General features: G+C 33.8%; 1 protein-coding gene across 6 annotated transcripts in view; it reads left to right on the forward strand.

The window, feature by feature from the left end:
• LOC142333946 (leucine-rich repeat flightless-interacting protein 2-like) overlaps window positions 1-12,554 on the forward strand; it is a 164,237-nt gene that overhangs the window by 83,983 nt on the left and 67,700 nt on the right. Inside the window, exon 1 of one of the 6 annotated variants that reach the window (XM_075381575.1) lies at window positions 8,582-8,736. The exons of 4 other annotated variants lie outside the window; for them this stretch is intronic. The gene's annotated coding sequence lies outside the window, so the exon portion shown is untranslated. Of the gene's footprint in view, window positions 1-8,581; window positions 8,798-12,554 lie in introns of those variants that run through there. One more of the 6 variants, XM_075381576.1, reaches the window with a different exon arrangement.

Below are 12,554 nucleotides of genomic sequence, written 5' to 3' on the forward strand. Positions count from 1 at the left end.
TAATTCAAAGGCAGACGAATACCACGATAATATGAACCGCAGGAACTTCGAACGATGGCTTTTCGAAAACTTTTGGGAAAATTGAAACCAAGTTCCGTATTAGTTGTCGATAACGCGCCGTACCGTTGTTGCAAATCGGAAAAAATTCCAAATATGAGAATTCTTATAGTAGAAATGTTGGAGCGGGTAAAGAGACGGAATATTTCATTCGATAAACCGACGGTTAAAAGAGATTTACTTAAGTTAATAGAAGCATCAAATCCGGCTGTAACTTATTCTGTCGATAGCATTTTAAATGCGGAGGACGGTACGGTTCTTAGATTGTCCCCGTGTCACCGGGATTTAAATCCGATAGAACTAATTTGGGGAATAATAAAAGAGCGGGTGGCACATCGAAACCAGAAGATATTATTGCCGTCGAACAAAATGTTTCTTCTATTGATGCTAGTATGCGGTGAAAATGTTGCCAGAAGTTATTGAAATCGAAAACGACCGCCGGTATAAAGAATGTGCCGCGGATATCTTGAAGTCGACAAACTAACGATCAACCTAAACGATGAAACGGCAAACGATACTGAAGATGAGGTTCCATCCGAGATACTATCTGGAATTGAAGAAATGAATTCTTAAAGTTTGAATACAGAACGCAAATCGGTGTGTTTGGTTTCACTTAATTCAAATGTTAATGAAATATTTACCTTGCACTGGTGTATCTAAATTAGATTATCTGATTAATTACAAAAAATATTCATATTAAATAACACCATTCTCCGTTAATTAACAGTTACAATAATTTTTGTTTTTATTTTTCACGGATTTTTTTATAATTTATAATTTTTTGAAAAGTTACTAAAAATTACAGTTTGTATATATATATGTGGTCTGTTGCCATTTTGATAGTTGCAGGATTTTCATGAGCACGAAAGCTGTGAGAAAAAAAAGTACGAATATATTTTCTACGGATCCTTTGTTCACGTACGGTGGTAGTCTTTTTATGTTGTTTTTCTGAATTATTTTTGTTATTTGTATTAAGAAACAGATACAAGAGAGTTTTCAAATTGAGCGCAAAAAATTGTCAGATTGTGTCGGCGACGTTGGTTATTTTTTTCAAGCGTCGTTTGTTTTCAGTACACGTCTCAAAAACGTATACAAATCTTAAAACTTTATTAGCGAATTACGGAATCGGTTACAGGTACGTACCTTGCGCTTCGTGATATTTACGGTATCCATAATCGGTCGTACAAAAGCACGCTTAACGGTTTTGTTAAAAAATTCGAAGTAACGTTTCTCTACTTGCGACGCGACCGGCTACATTTGCTTCCGGTTACTTGACTGAAAAACAAAAATGAAATCGAAACCAAAAAGCTGAAAACACAGTTGTAGGACTTTCCCCTCACGCGACTTTTTTTTATGCACGGCTTACGTACACGTACACGCACAATTTAAAATATTTATAATTTTATTTGAATACCGTATAGTATTTTATCGTCTATTTAATACAGCGATTCTTACTAAAGCGCGCGCGAATATCGTATATCATTCGCGCGGATGGTGGTACTAGCGACCACTTTTAAATACTTTTTTTAGACGTTAAATGTTATTCATTTCTTTAATTTTACCGGTCACTTGTGACGTCACAACATAAAGACGATTACAGCAGCTGTATGTCAGTGCTACACTAGCTCGTTGTGGCGAGAGGAAGTACTAAGATTTTATTTTGGAAATATTGTTTTTTAATCGTTAACAAATGCGCCTAAGAAAAGTATAAGCTTAATTAGGCGAAATCTCGAGATACTTCGGACGACCTTGTTGTACAGCTTCACCCCCTTTACCTTTTAAGTTGAATATTTTTAACGGCATCTATGCTCCACTTATAGAAGTAATCTGACAGAATTTGGTCAAAAATCGGTCCAGTAGTTCTGAAGACAAGAACATCCGGGAAATTTCCTTCTGGTTCGTCAGGCGTCAAAATCCGGTGAAAACCGGATACGCCCAAATCGGCCCGATTACGATACTTTCCCGTCTAAAGCTACAGCCCGGGCGGTAAATTAAAACTGAAAAATTAGAGACGAAGTACGGTCCCTTTCTCGTGGTGTTTTGTCAAGTAACGCTAACAACCGCTGAAAATTATTTTTACGGGTATCAAGAACGGGAAACCGGGTAATAATACTTAACTACGACTCTTTTTTATCGATTATTACGATTAACAAAATAAGATTTTAGCGTCGAAATTTCGCAATAAAATAAGTATCGATTGCGTTAGGGGTCGACTAACTCTGCGGGGACAGTCGAGTCGAAACATTTTTTATGAAGTTACCTAACAGAAAATAAATAAATTAAAAAAAAGAATCGTTTAAAAATATTAAAAAAGCGCGGTACAACTTACTTTTACGGTAGTAATGAAAAAAATTCTTCTTATTTTGGGTCCGGAGTTTATTATTTGGGTCGCAGCTGTTAAATTTTAATCGCCATTAAAGTCGCAAAGAAAAATTTTTATGCAAAAAATTAAAATAATTACAGATAAAAAAATGAAAGAAAACAAGAAACAGAATATTATATTTTTACAGGAGGAGAATAAATTAAAAAAAAAACAAATTCTGTAAATATTCATATATTGGTGAGCTTAACTAAAATTTTCGCTAAATCTAACAGCCCGTTCGATAATGACCGAAGTAAAATTTTTTTTTCAAAAAGCGTTCCTTTGTTTACGGTGCGGGGTTTAAAAATTTTAAAAATTGTAGGTATTTTTTGATAGGTTTATATATGATGTATAAAATACTACTTATAATAAATAAAAAAACATCTTAAAATAAATAATAAAAAAACATCGTATATTTCAATTTTAAAAGAAGGGTCTCAGTTTTTTGAAACAATCGCTTTTTTATTATTTATATCTGCGTTGTAGGCAACAAATTTGTTTTAATAAAGTTTTCTTTATAATGTCCCTGAAGAAAATCGAAATTGATTTTGTTCTCGTATATCCCCACCTACTTAACGAATTTTTTAAAACAAATAACGCGTTCATTGTTCCTTACGTTGAAATATTTGAACTAGATTTGAAGAAATCGGTTTGGTCAGTCCTGTGATATAAAGTCAAAAGTATTGCAACACACGCTTTTTCGTCTTGATGAACTAGTTGGATCCTTAAATCGTAAAAATTTGCAAAGAACCCGATATCCAATTTTTAACACGATACCACCATACGTTCCCCTTTCATAATATAAATATTCTAACTGGTAAAGTAAAATGAAATAATTTTCAAGAGATTTTCACCACTAGTAAAACTTATACAGCGTGTAAAATAAGAGAAATCGCGCTATCTATATATATATACGCGATAAGGTTTTCTTTAAATTATTACGGTGTACGGTAATTTTGATAATTAACTACTTTTATTATTTTCTCGAGTTTCCTGTAGTTTATCTAAACGCCACGCCCATTCAAGTATATATTTATCACATTTTATTATTGTATTTTCGTCGCTTAAAAGTTTTCCACTCTACACTCACTCGCTTAGGTTTTTTATTTTTTTCTATTAATGTATTGTCGATACGTAAAAAAAAAAACGGTTGTGAATTTCGCTGCAGTGTAATTTTTTGCGTGCGTCTGCTGTTTGTGTGCGTTTGCATGCATGCGCGCGCGCGACGTGTAGAAGAACAGAAGATTGTTTCTCCCCCACCGCTAACGTTAACTTTTCATTAGATAGGAATGACGTGTGACGAGTGGTTTTAATAAAAGCGGTCGCTTTTTTCCTTTTTGAATAGATTAGTTTAGGCGAGAATGATGAATCGATAAATACGATCCGATCCTCGTTATATACCGCGTTCTACAATAAACATCTCATTAAACGTTTCATTCTTGCGATCGGGAGCTTTCACCTGAAACTTCGTACGAAGTTGCTTTCCCCCTCCGCTACTCGTGATTCTTATTTGAGTTTAAAAGGTTGAAGGCTATAATACTGTTAAAGGTAATTCGTTAAATAATTACGTACGCCTTTTATACGATTTATTTTACGTTATTTTATTATTATGGCTGTAATATTGCGTAATACGTTTGCGTTTTATTTGTTGCTTTGACCTCTTTTGAACGAAAGATTTCTGCTAAACGGTCGTTAAAATTAATTTGAAAATAGAAAATACTTGAAAAAATAACGTTGCATAAACGTTTACGTACCAAATTAAAGGAAAAATTATAAAATACCGATATGCATAAGTAATAACAAACTAAGTAATAGTTGCAATAGTAACCCACCGGGCTGGTCTAGCGGTGAACGCGTCTTCCCAAATCAGCTGATTTGGAAGGCGAGTGTTCCAGCGTTCAAGTTCTAGTAAAGTCGGTTATTTTTACACGGATGTGAATAATAGGTAGTAATTACGAGTGTTCTTTGGCGGTTGGGTTTCAATTAACTACACGTCTCAGGAACGGTCGAACTGAGACTGTACAAGACTACACTTCATTTACACTCATACATATCATCCTCATTCACTCTCTGAAGTATTATCTGAAAGGTAATTACCGGAAGATAAACAGGAAAAAGAAATAAATAATAGTTACAAAACTACAAAAAGAGTATTTCTAGTCGATTGTAAAAAGAAAAAATAAATAAAAATAAAAAAGTACCAAAGTCGAGTTTGACACTGTGAGAAAGGAAAAGAATCGCACCGGGTAAAAGGTAGGAAAAGTTAAACACCAAACAAGTGGAAAGAATAAAAAAAATATTGGGAGAAAAGAAAAAGAAACCAGAAGAAATGATAGCGGCCTAATTACAAAAAAGCAATGTAATTAATAAAAATATCACTAGAAACGGCATGTAGAACGAGCCTACAAATATCTTTTGAAAAAACAATATAAAAAATATCAAGTATGGATTTTTTTCATGTTTGTCCTCAAATCTTGCATTCTTAGTTTAATATGCTTATCGATGAAATTTTGCAGTTACTAAGGTCGGCTGACAATACAATATTTTACCATTACTTTTGCAAACATCCTAACGTACGGTGGTAAATCAAGGGTGGAGATTAAAGATGCGGATGTAAAATATTGCAAACCGACTATACGGGATTTTTGGGTTCGTAGATGACAAATCCGGTAGCCGTTTGACATAAAAAAATGACAAAAACTTGGTACGGAGTTTTTGTAGTTTCGAATTTGACAAAATTTTGTCATCACACACACACACACACATATATATATATATATATATATATATATATATATATATATATGTACAGATGATTTTTGGATTCAAAACTTACAGAAAATTGTGGTAGTTAATTAATTAAATGAAATAAAAACTTACTATGCAAAAACTTCAGTATTTCGTTAATTTGTATAATAAATGTTTGAGAATTTGTTTGATATTTTATAAATATATTTGAAATTTCAATATATGATGTTATCTTTCGAAATCCAAATTAAACCCGTGCAATGTGTGATAATAATTTTTAAAAATTCTGAAAACTTTTTGTAATATTATTTTTGTTTAGCCTCCGGAACCACCGTACGGTATTACTTAGAGGATGATATGTATGAATGTAAATGAAGTGTAGTCTTGTACGGTCTCAGTTCGACCGTTCCTGAGACGTGTGGTTAATTGAAACCCGACCGCCAAAGAACACTCGTAATTACTACCTATTTTTCACATCCGTACAAAAGTAACTGACTTTACTAGGATTTCAAGCTTAGAACTCTCGATTTCGAAATCAGCTGATTTGAGATGACGAGTTCACCACCAGACTGACCCGGTAGGTTATCAAGTATAGTTTGTCTTAAAAAAAAAAACACAAGTATGGAAAAGTATAGAAAAAGTAAAACGGTTTAAATGCTTCGGAGAAACTATGGAATGGAACAGCCAAGAGAAAATAACCCGCTGGGGATTGGTCTACTAGTGAACTCGTCTTCCCAAATCAGCTGATTTCGAAGTCGAGAGTTCTACGCTTGAAATCCTAGTAAAGGCAGTTAAGTTTATACGGATTTAAATAGTAGATCGTGGAAACCGGTGTTATTTGATGGTCGGGTTTCAATTAACCACACATCTCAAAACCGGTCGACCTGAGACTGTACAAGACTATACCTCACTTACATTCGTACATATCATTCTCCGAAGTAATACCTTACGGTGACTCCGGAGGCTAAACAGAAAAATAGCGAAAGCTCAGAGAAAATAACCGTAGAAATCGGAAAAAAATGGAATTGGCCTAAAATCTTAACCCAAAACACGTGCCGCAAAACGTCTATCTACATGTAAAATTAAGGCAATTGAATACATTCGTACGCAGCGGGAACGTTTAACGATTATTTTAAGAGACGCAAATGAGATTTTTAAGAAAAATGTTTAGGTGCATTTTTTTGATAAATATATCAAAATAAACAGATATGTTATATGTTTCCGGTACACAGTACCATCCTCAGGCGATACAAACCGAACGAGGAAGGAATGAGTACCTGAAAAAAGTAGTATGTATCGAAATACCTTTTGTCATTTTTAAAATAATTTCGTGAAAGTCAAATACATATCTGTTTATTTTCTTTTGTTACGATGAATTTTCTTCAAGTAAGGGCTTCATACATCAATAAATGTGTGTGTGTGTGCGTGTGCGTGCGCGCGCGTGTAAATAAATATTCATCCCCACGAAGTAGCGTATCAAAAATTTAAATAAATAAAAATATTAATGCAGGAGAGAAGCTTGGCTTTCATAAGTCACACTTAGAAATCTCAAGAAAATGTTGCCATTTTATAAAGAAAGAAATAAACTAAAACATATATTATTAATAAAGTTAAGAGAGACTTAAACAAACCAGGAATAGAAATTCCGGACAAAGAAGAGGAAGGATTACGCGGCTTGTATTTACCCAAGTTTTCTGGAATAAAATCGTTTAAGTGACACTTCATTTGTTCGCCGTATTGTTCGGCTGTATAATGAAAGTCTTGCCCTTAATTTTAAAGGAAGCAAAACTTGACTCTGGTTATTTTATTTTAAACATATTATCCCGTTGTAAAGATGAAAACAGATAAATGTAAAATAACGAATTACGAGGCTCGGCCGATAAATTTTGCACATGTATGCGTAGCGCGGGAACGAAAAGAGATATCGGAATGAATAAAGTACAATACCTTAGCTACAAAATGCAGTATTTATTTTTCAATATAATCCTCGTTTACACTTTTCCCAACGCGTGACAAGTTTTTGCATTCCGTCGCTGAAAAATTGTGGCTCTCTTGGATCCAAGCGGCCACAGTTTCCTTCGTGGTGTAACGAATACCTTTTAGAAGCCTCTTGTGACGAGGGAAGAAGTGGAAGTCGCACGGAACCAAATCCGGCGAGTATAGCGGATGCGGAATAGATTCAAACTTCGCCTTGCGGAGAGCCCGCGGTACCCATCGTCCACAGATTTTACGGTAACCCAATCGCTCGGTAATATGGCCTACTCGTTCTTTAGATACGCTTAACTGAATAGCGATGCGTTGCCGGGCGATTTGAAGTAAATTGTCCACCTGTTTTCGATGTTTCTCGTCGGTCTCGGAAACCGGTCGTCCGCTGCGAGGTGCGTCCTCAACTGTCGCTTTACCGGCTTCGCGTTCGCGAAATTTCAAGTCTCGCTTATTCACCGTACTCCTATCAACAGTTTTACTACCGTAAACGATCGCTGCGCGCTGTTTTAGCCGTGTTGACATATCGGCCGTACTCGACTCCAATTTACCCGCTGCTGAAAACAAACCGGGAAACGGATTTCAACGCGTTATTGAAGGTTTGTAGAGGGGGATTTTTGCTATCATGTGCTGCTACGCCCGACTCGATAGTACCTTTTGTCTCCGTGTAGCACGGTAGCGTGCAAAATGTATCAGCCGACCCTCGTAATTAGCTTTCTTTAGAAACATTTCATTATCTCTGTATCCGGTTTAAGAATGAAGATGTTAATTGTATCTTGATATCAAGGGGAAGCGTGTATAACAAACTTCAGGTTTCCGGCTATTTCTGTTTCAGCACTTTCTTTTCAACGGTATTTTTAGTTTAACCGTCGGTTGTTGTATAATAAAAAAAAAAGAATATTCGTTCAACAAAATACGCTTTTTATGCGTGATATACTTGATTTCAAGTTTTTTAGATATTTGTTTAATCGGAAGATTATTAACAAATTAATAAGTACTTTCTCTATTTGTTGTATACGCGACAAATTTGGTTTTAGGATTTTGTTTAACAAAAATTAATCGTACACTCGTTCGATTAATCGTGTAATCTTGTTATCGTAATGAAAACTTCAGTAATGTTCTTAACGTTGTGTGTAATTTTACGTAACGGGAGCCGTTTCCTCAAACGATTTTTTTTTACGGTAGTTCGAACGAATTAATTTTTTGGTGGGGAAATAAAGCTCCCCGTCAAAATAATGTATTCGCATCTTAAAAGAAGCCTGGGTAGTGGGGGCAAGCGAGTAGGGGTAAGGTATAAGATAGGAGGCGTCGCTATGTTGCTGGATTACATAGCTGGATGTATGACGTCATTATTAATGTAATAGTCGAGATTCCACGTGAGCCATCCTATCCTATCCCCGTCCCGTCACACGCACAGTCGTTGTTGTTGCGGTCGCAAACGGCGTGTGTGTTTGTGTGCCCTCTCGAATACGTCGAGCATTCTTCAACTAGTTGTAATCGTTCACGTTTCAGTTATAGACGAGATACATGTTTGTTAAGTTCAACTGCGTGTTACTGTATCCTGTGCGATTATCTTTATTATTACGGTACTTATTCGAACGGTTATCGTTTAGCGTTTTCTTACTTCAATATATCTATGATTTTTTTGTAATTTTTTTTGCAGTTTTGTTTTTTTATTTGTGCGTCTGTTTTGTTTAATCGTTTGTTTGTTTATTTAAGTGTGGAATTCGTTACTTGTTTTATCGTTATTTAATTTAATTACGTTCGCATTCAAAACCGTCATTTTTCTTAGTAGTTTGGTGAAGGTGTCTTATTGTTGATTAGTTTCGTGGAATATATTTTTTCTTTTAATTTTAATTTCGTTGTTTTATTAAGTAAAAATAATAATTCACAGTACGTTGTAGTATCTTTAATTCGTTAAACAAAATGGTTATGTTTGCCGTATCGAGCAGTTTTATCTAATAACACTTGTCTATGGTATTTTTGTATTAGCTGACGATTTCGTAGGTTATACTCGCATTTCTGTTCGAAGATATTTCAAATACATCATCAGTATTAATGAGTTTTTGCTAACTCGGCCTTGCGATATTTAATCGAGAGAATTTACGTAAATTTTTCTTAAAACAATTTAGTTATTCTTTTGGTATTTTTATTTCATAATATGATGCGTAATTAATTTTTAAATGCGGGAGTGATTTCATATAATTTTTCCCAATTTTGAAGAAAATCTTCCGAATAATTTTTGTTATTTGAGCGTTATTTTTTCTTTTTAATACCTAATTTATTAGAAAGTAGTTTTATTAAAATCGATTTAAGTTATAGAAATCAGCTTTAACTGGGATACGTCCTGAGGAGTAACATGTAGATTAAAAAAAATATATATATATTTGTTATCAACTTTAGTGTCTGTGTGTGTGTGTGTGTGGGCACGCGTGTGTGTTGGACCAACACGCTAAACCGTCGGGTCTCATGGGTTACATGACTATAAATATATAAATGATAAAACTTAACCTACGCTCGCTTCATTCGCTAGTCAAAGGTTAGCGAGCGAAGCGACCGTAGGTTAAGTTGGTTAGATTATATTTATAATTATAACACGAGCAAAGTTAATTTATTCTTAAATTAGTCCATTTATATTTTATTTTATATATTTATAGTAGCGGTCGTATAACTCACAAGATCTAAACCCTATTCTTCACACTGCTTTTTTATTTTTGATATTTTTAATTGTATTAGCAGTTTTTTAAATCGGTTGATTTTATGAAAAATGTTTTATGTCTACACAATTTGCTGCAGAGGTCAAACCAGTTCTCTCTACAAATAATGGTTTACCCTCACTTGTATTTTATTCTATTGCATTTGGTAAAAGTTCGTTTATTTTTTGTTTTTTTTTGTCTTCAGTCCTTTGACCGGTTTTATGCAGCTCTCCAAGATTCCCAATCTAGTGCTAGTCGTTTCATTTCAGTATACCCTCTACATCCTACATCCCTAACAATTTGTTTTACGTATTCCAAACGCGGCCTGCCTACATAATTTTTTCCTTCTACCTGTCCTTCCAATATTAAAGCGACTATTCCGGGATGCCTTAGTATGTGGCCTATAAGTCTGTCTCTTCTTTTAACTATATTTCTCCAAACGCTTCATTCTTCATCTATTTGCCGCAACACCTCTTCATTTGTCACTTTATCCACTCATCTGATGGGTGGATAAAGCGACAAAACTTTGTATTATTTCAAAACCACTATATTCTTATGTTTTGAAGTTTTTTTTTTTATGAAGTAACCTTTTTTTCTTGGTATTGTGTACTCTAAAATCGCTTGATTAGAATTTCTATATATAGAGGCCCTTTTCTAATAAAATCCTTATTCCTAAAAGATAATAAAATTTCTCTTTTATCGCATACGTCATCATTGTGTAATTTTTTGCCCGATATATATTTTTCTTTATTCTGTATATCCGTTAGTTTACGAGTAACATGAGTTCTGTTTGCAGTTGCGTCACTGGATACTTTAGGAAGCTTTGATCGTTTTCTAAATCCTCCCATTACTAATGTAATAGTTTTTTATCTTTCATATACTGTTTGCTCAATATTTTAGTAGGTATGTGTTTAAATTTAAATATTTCCTTCAGTAGCGTTTGTATTTCATAATTACAAGATGATGCGATATGTAACGAGCTGTGAATAGTAATAAATACTTGTAAAATGTTATATGCAATGTCGTACTTTTTCTACAATAAAGGAATCGGTTAATTTTTTTTTGGCCGGTTGATTTTTATTTGAAATTATTTTCTGACAGTTCTGTCGATAATGATCGATTGCGAAAGCGGTGTGGAATTATTCTTTTTTTACTATAAGCTGAACGAGATAAAACTAAGTCGTTCTTGTGATTATCTTTAGTGACCGGTATCGCTGGTTTTTCGTTACGGTATTAGCCGGTAGTTTTTTCTTTTTATGTTTGTACGGTTCTGGACCCCATTCCAGTTTGTGTCCATATCTACTTTTGGCGTTTTAGATTAATTTGTTTGAGCTCAATCGGTCAATTTTGCACCGTTTGGCCGATCTCTGTAGAAAGTAATAATGCTATAAGCTAAAATCCGTAATCAAAGAGGCTAAAAGCCTTTATATAAAGGTTTTAACCCGTAAAAAATTACGCAAACGTGTCTTATGTTTTCGAACTTATGATGACAGGTCTTTAATCGATCTTTGCTTTTGTGAATTTGTCGATAAAATTGATTACAGATAAACGATTACTATTTATAGACTTTTTAAAAACGATAAGATCTGTTGTAAAATTTCTATATAGTCGATCGCATTCCACGAATTAATACAAATTTGTGCTTTAAATAATGTGGCGATTTCAAAAACAAATCGGCATCGTCAGTTTTTCAAAGAATAACGCTGTGGAGTGTTCTGAATGTACCTTTTATGCGGTTGAAAAGCGTATTAGATTTTTTTTTACTAAAAACCTAAAAGATTAAATAAAACCCAAACCCAAAAGACTAAAAGCCTTTAAAGACGGGAAATGATCCAGATAGGTGTATAAAATATCAAGTTTTTTGTTTTTATGTGACGGTGGATTTATGATTTTTTTTCTAGGCTAATCCGTACGGCGATTAATAGATGTAAACTCGATATTATTACGGGTTTACATTTGTGTGATTATTAAGAAATAGATTTGTTTGAAGCTTCGTCCTGTTTGCCCTATATAAATCATCGGATAAGTTTAGTTACACGTTTCAGGACCGTGGTATTATGTCATGTTTTTTTTATTATGAAGGTTAAATTTACAAACGAACAGCTTTATTTGATATGTAATATATTTTTCACCGCTTAGTAAATGATAGGGGAGTAAAAAAAAACCCTGCAAAAACATCAGTTGGTCACATTCTTTGAAAATGGTCTCAAGGCCATTCTGATGTATGATAGAAAGAATTGAAATTCCAGATAAGTGAATCTTGGTAGCTTGCGTAATCGATTAGCTATTCTTCTTTAATATGTCGATAAAATAAACATACTTTCGATAAGGTTTTTTATTCTTCGTTGTACAGTAGAAATGTATGAAATATTGTTTCAGATTTTTTTTAAATTGTAACTATACTTTATCTTTGAAAGGAACTGGCCCTAATTTCATCAATGTCTTAGCCAAATTTTCCATTTCTTTGGTGTTTTATAAATAAATAATAGTCTAGTCGAGTTGTACCGAAGAAAATAGTGAATATTATTCTTCTGGCAGATAGATTGTTTTTAAAGCGTTTAAAGTTTTTCTTTTAGTTGTTAGGTGTGTTCATGTTTTTCGTTAATGGAATTTTTGTGTTGTCGGTTCGTTATCGTAACATGTTTCGTCTAGTTTTGGTTATAGGTCAATAAATAAAGACTTGTAGGCTTATTTTTTATATTTAGTTT

This window comes from Lycorma delicatula, chromosome 13 (assembly GCF_047948215.1).
Source record: "Lycorma delicatula isolate Av1 chromosome 13, ASM4794821v1, whole genome shotgun sequence".
NCBI lineage: Eukaryota > Metazoa > Arthropoda > Insecta > Hemiptera > Fulgoridae > Lycorma > Lycorma delicatula.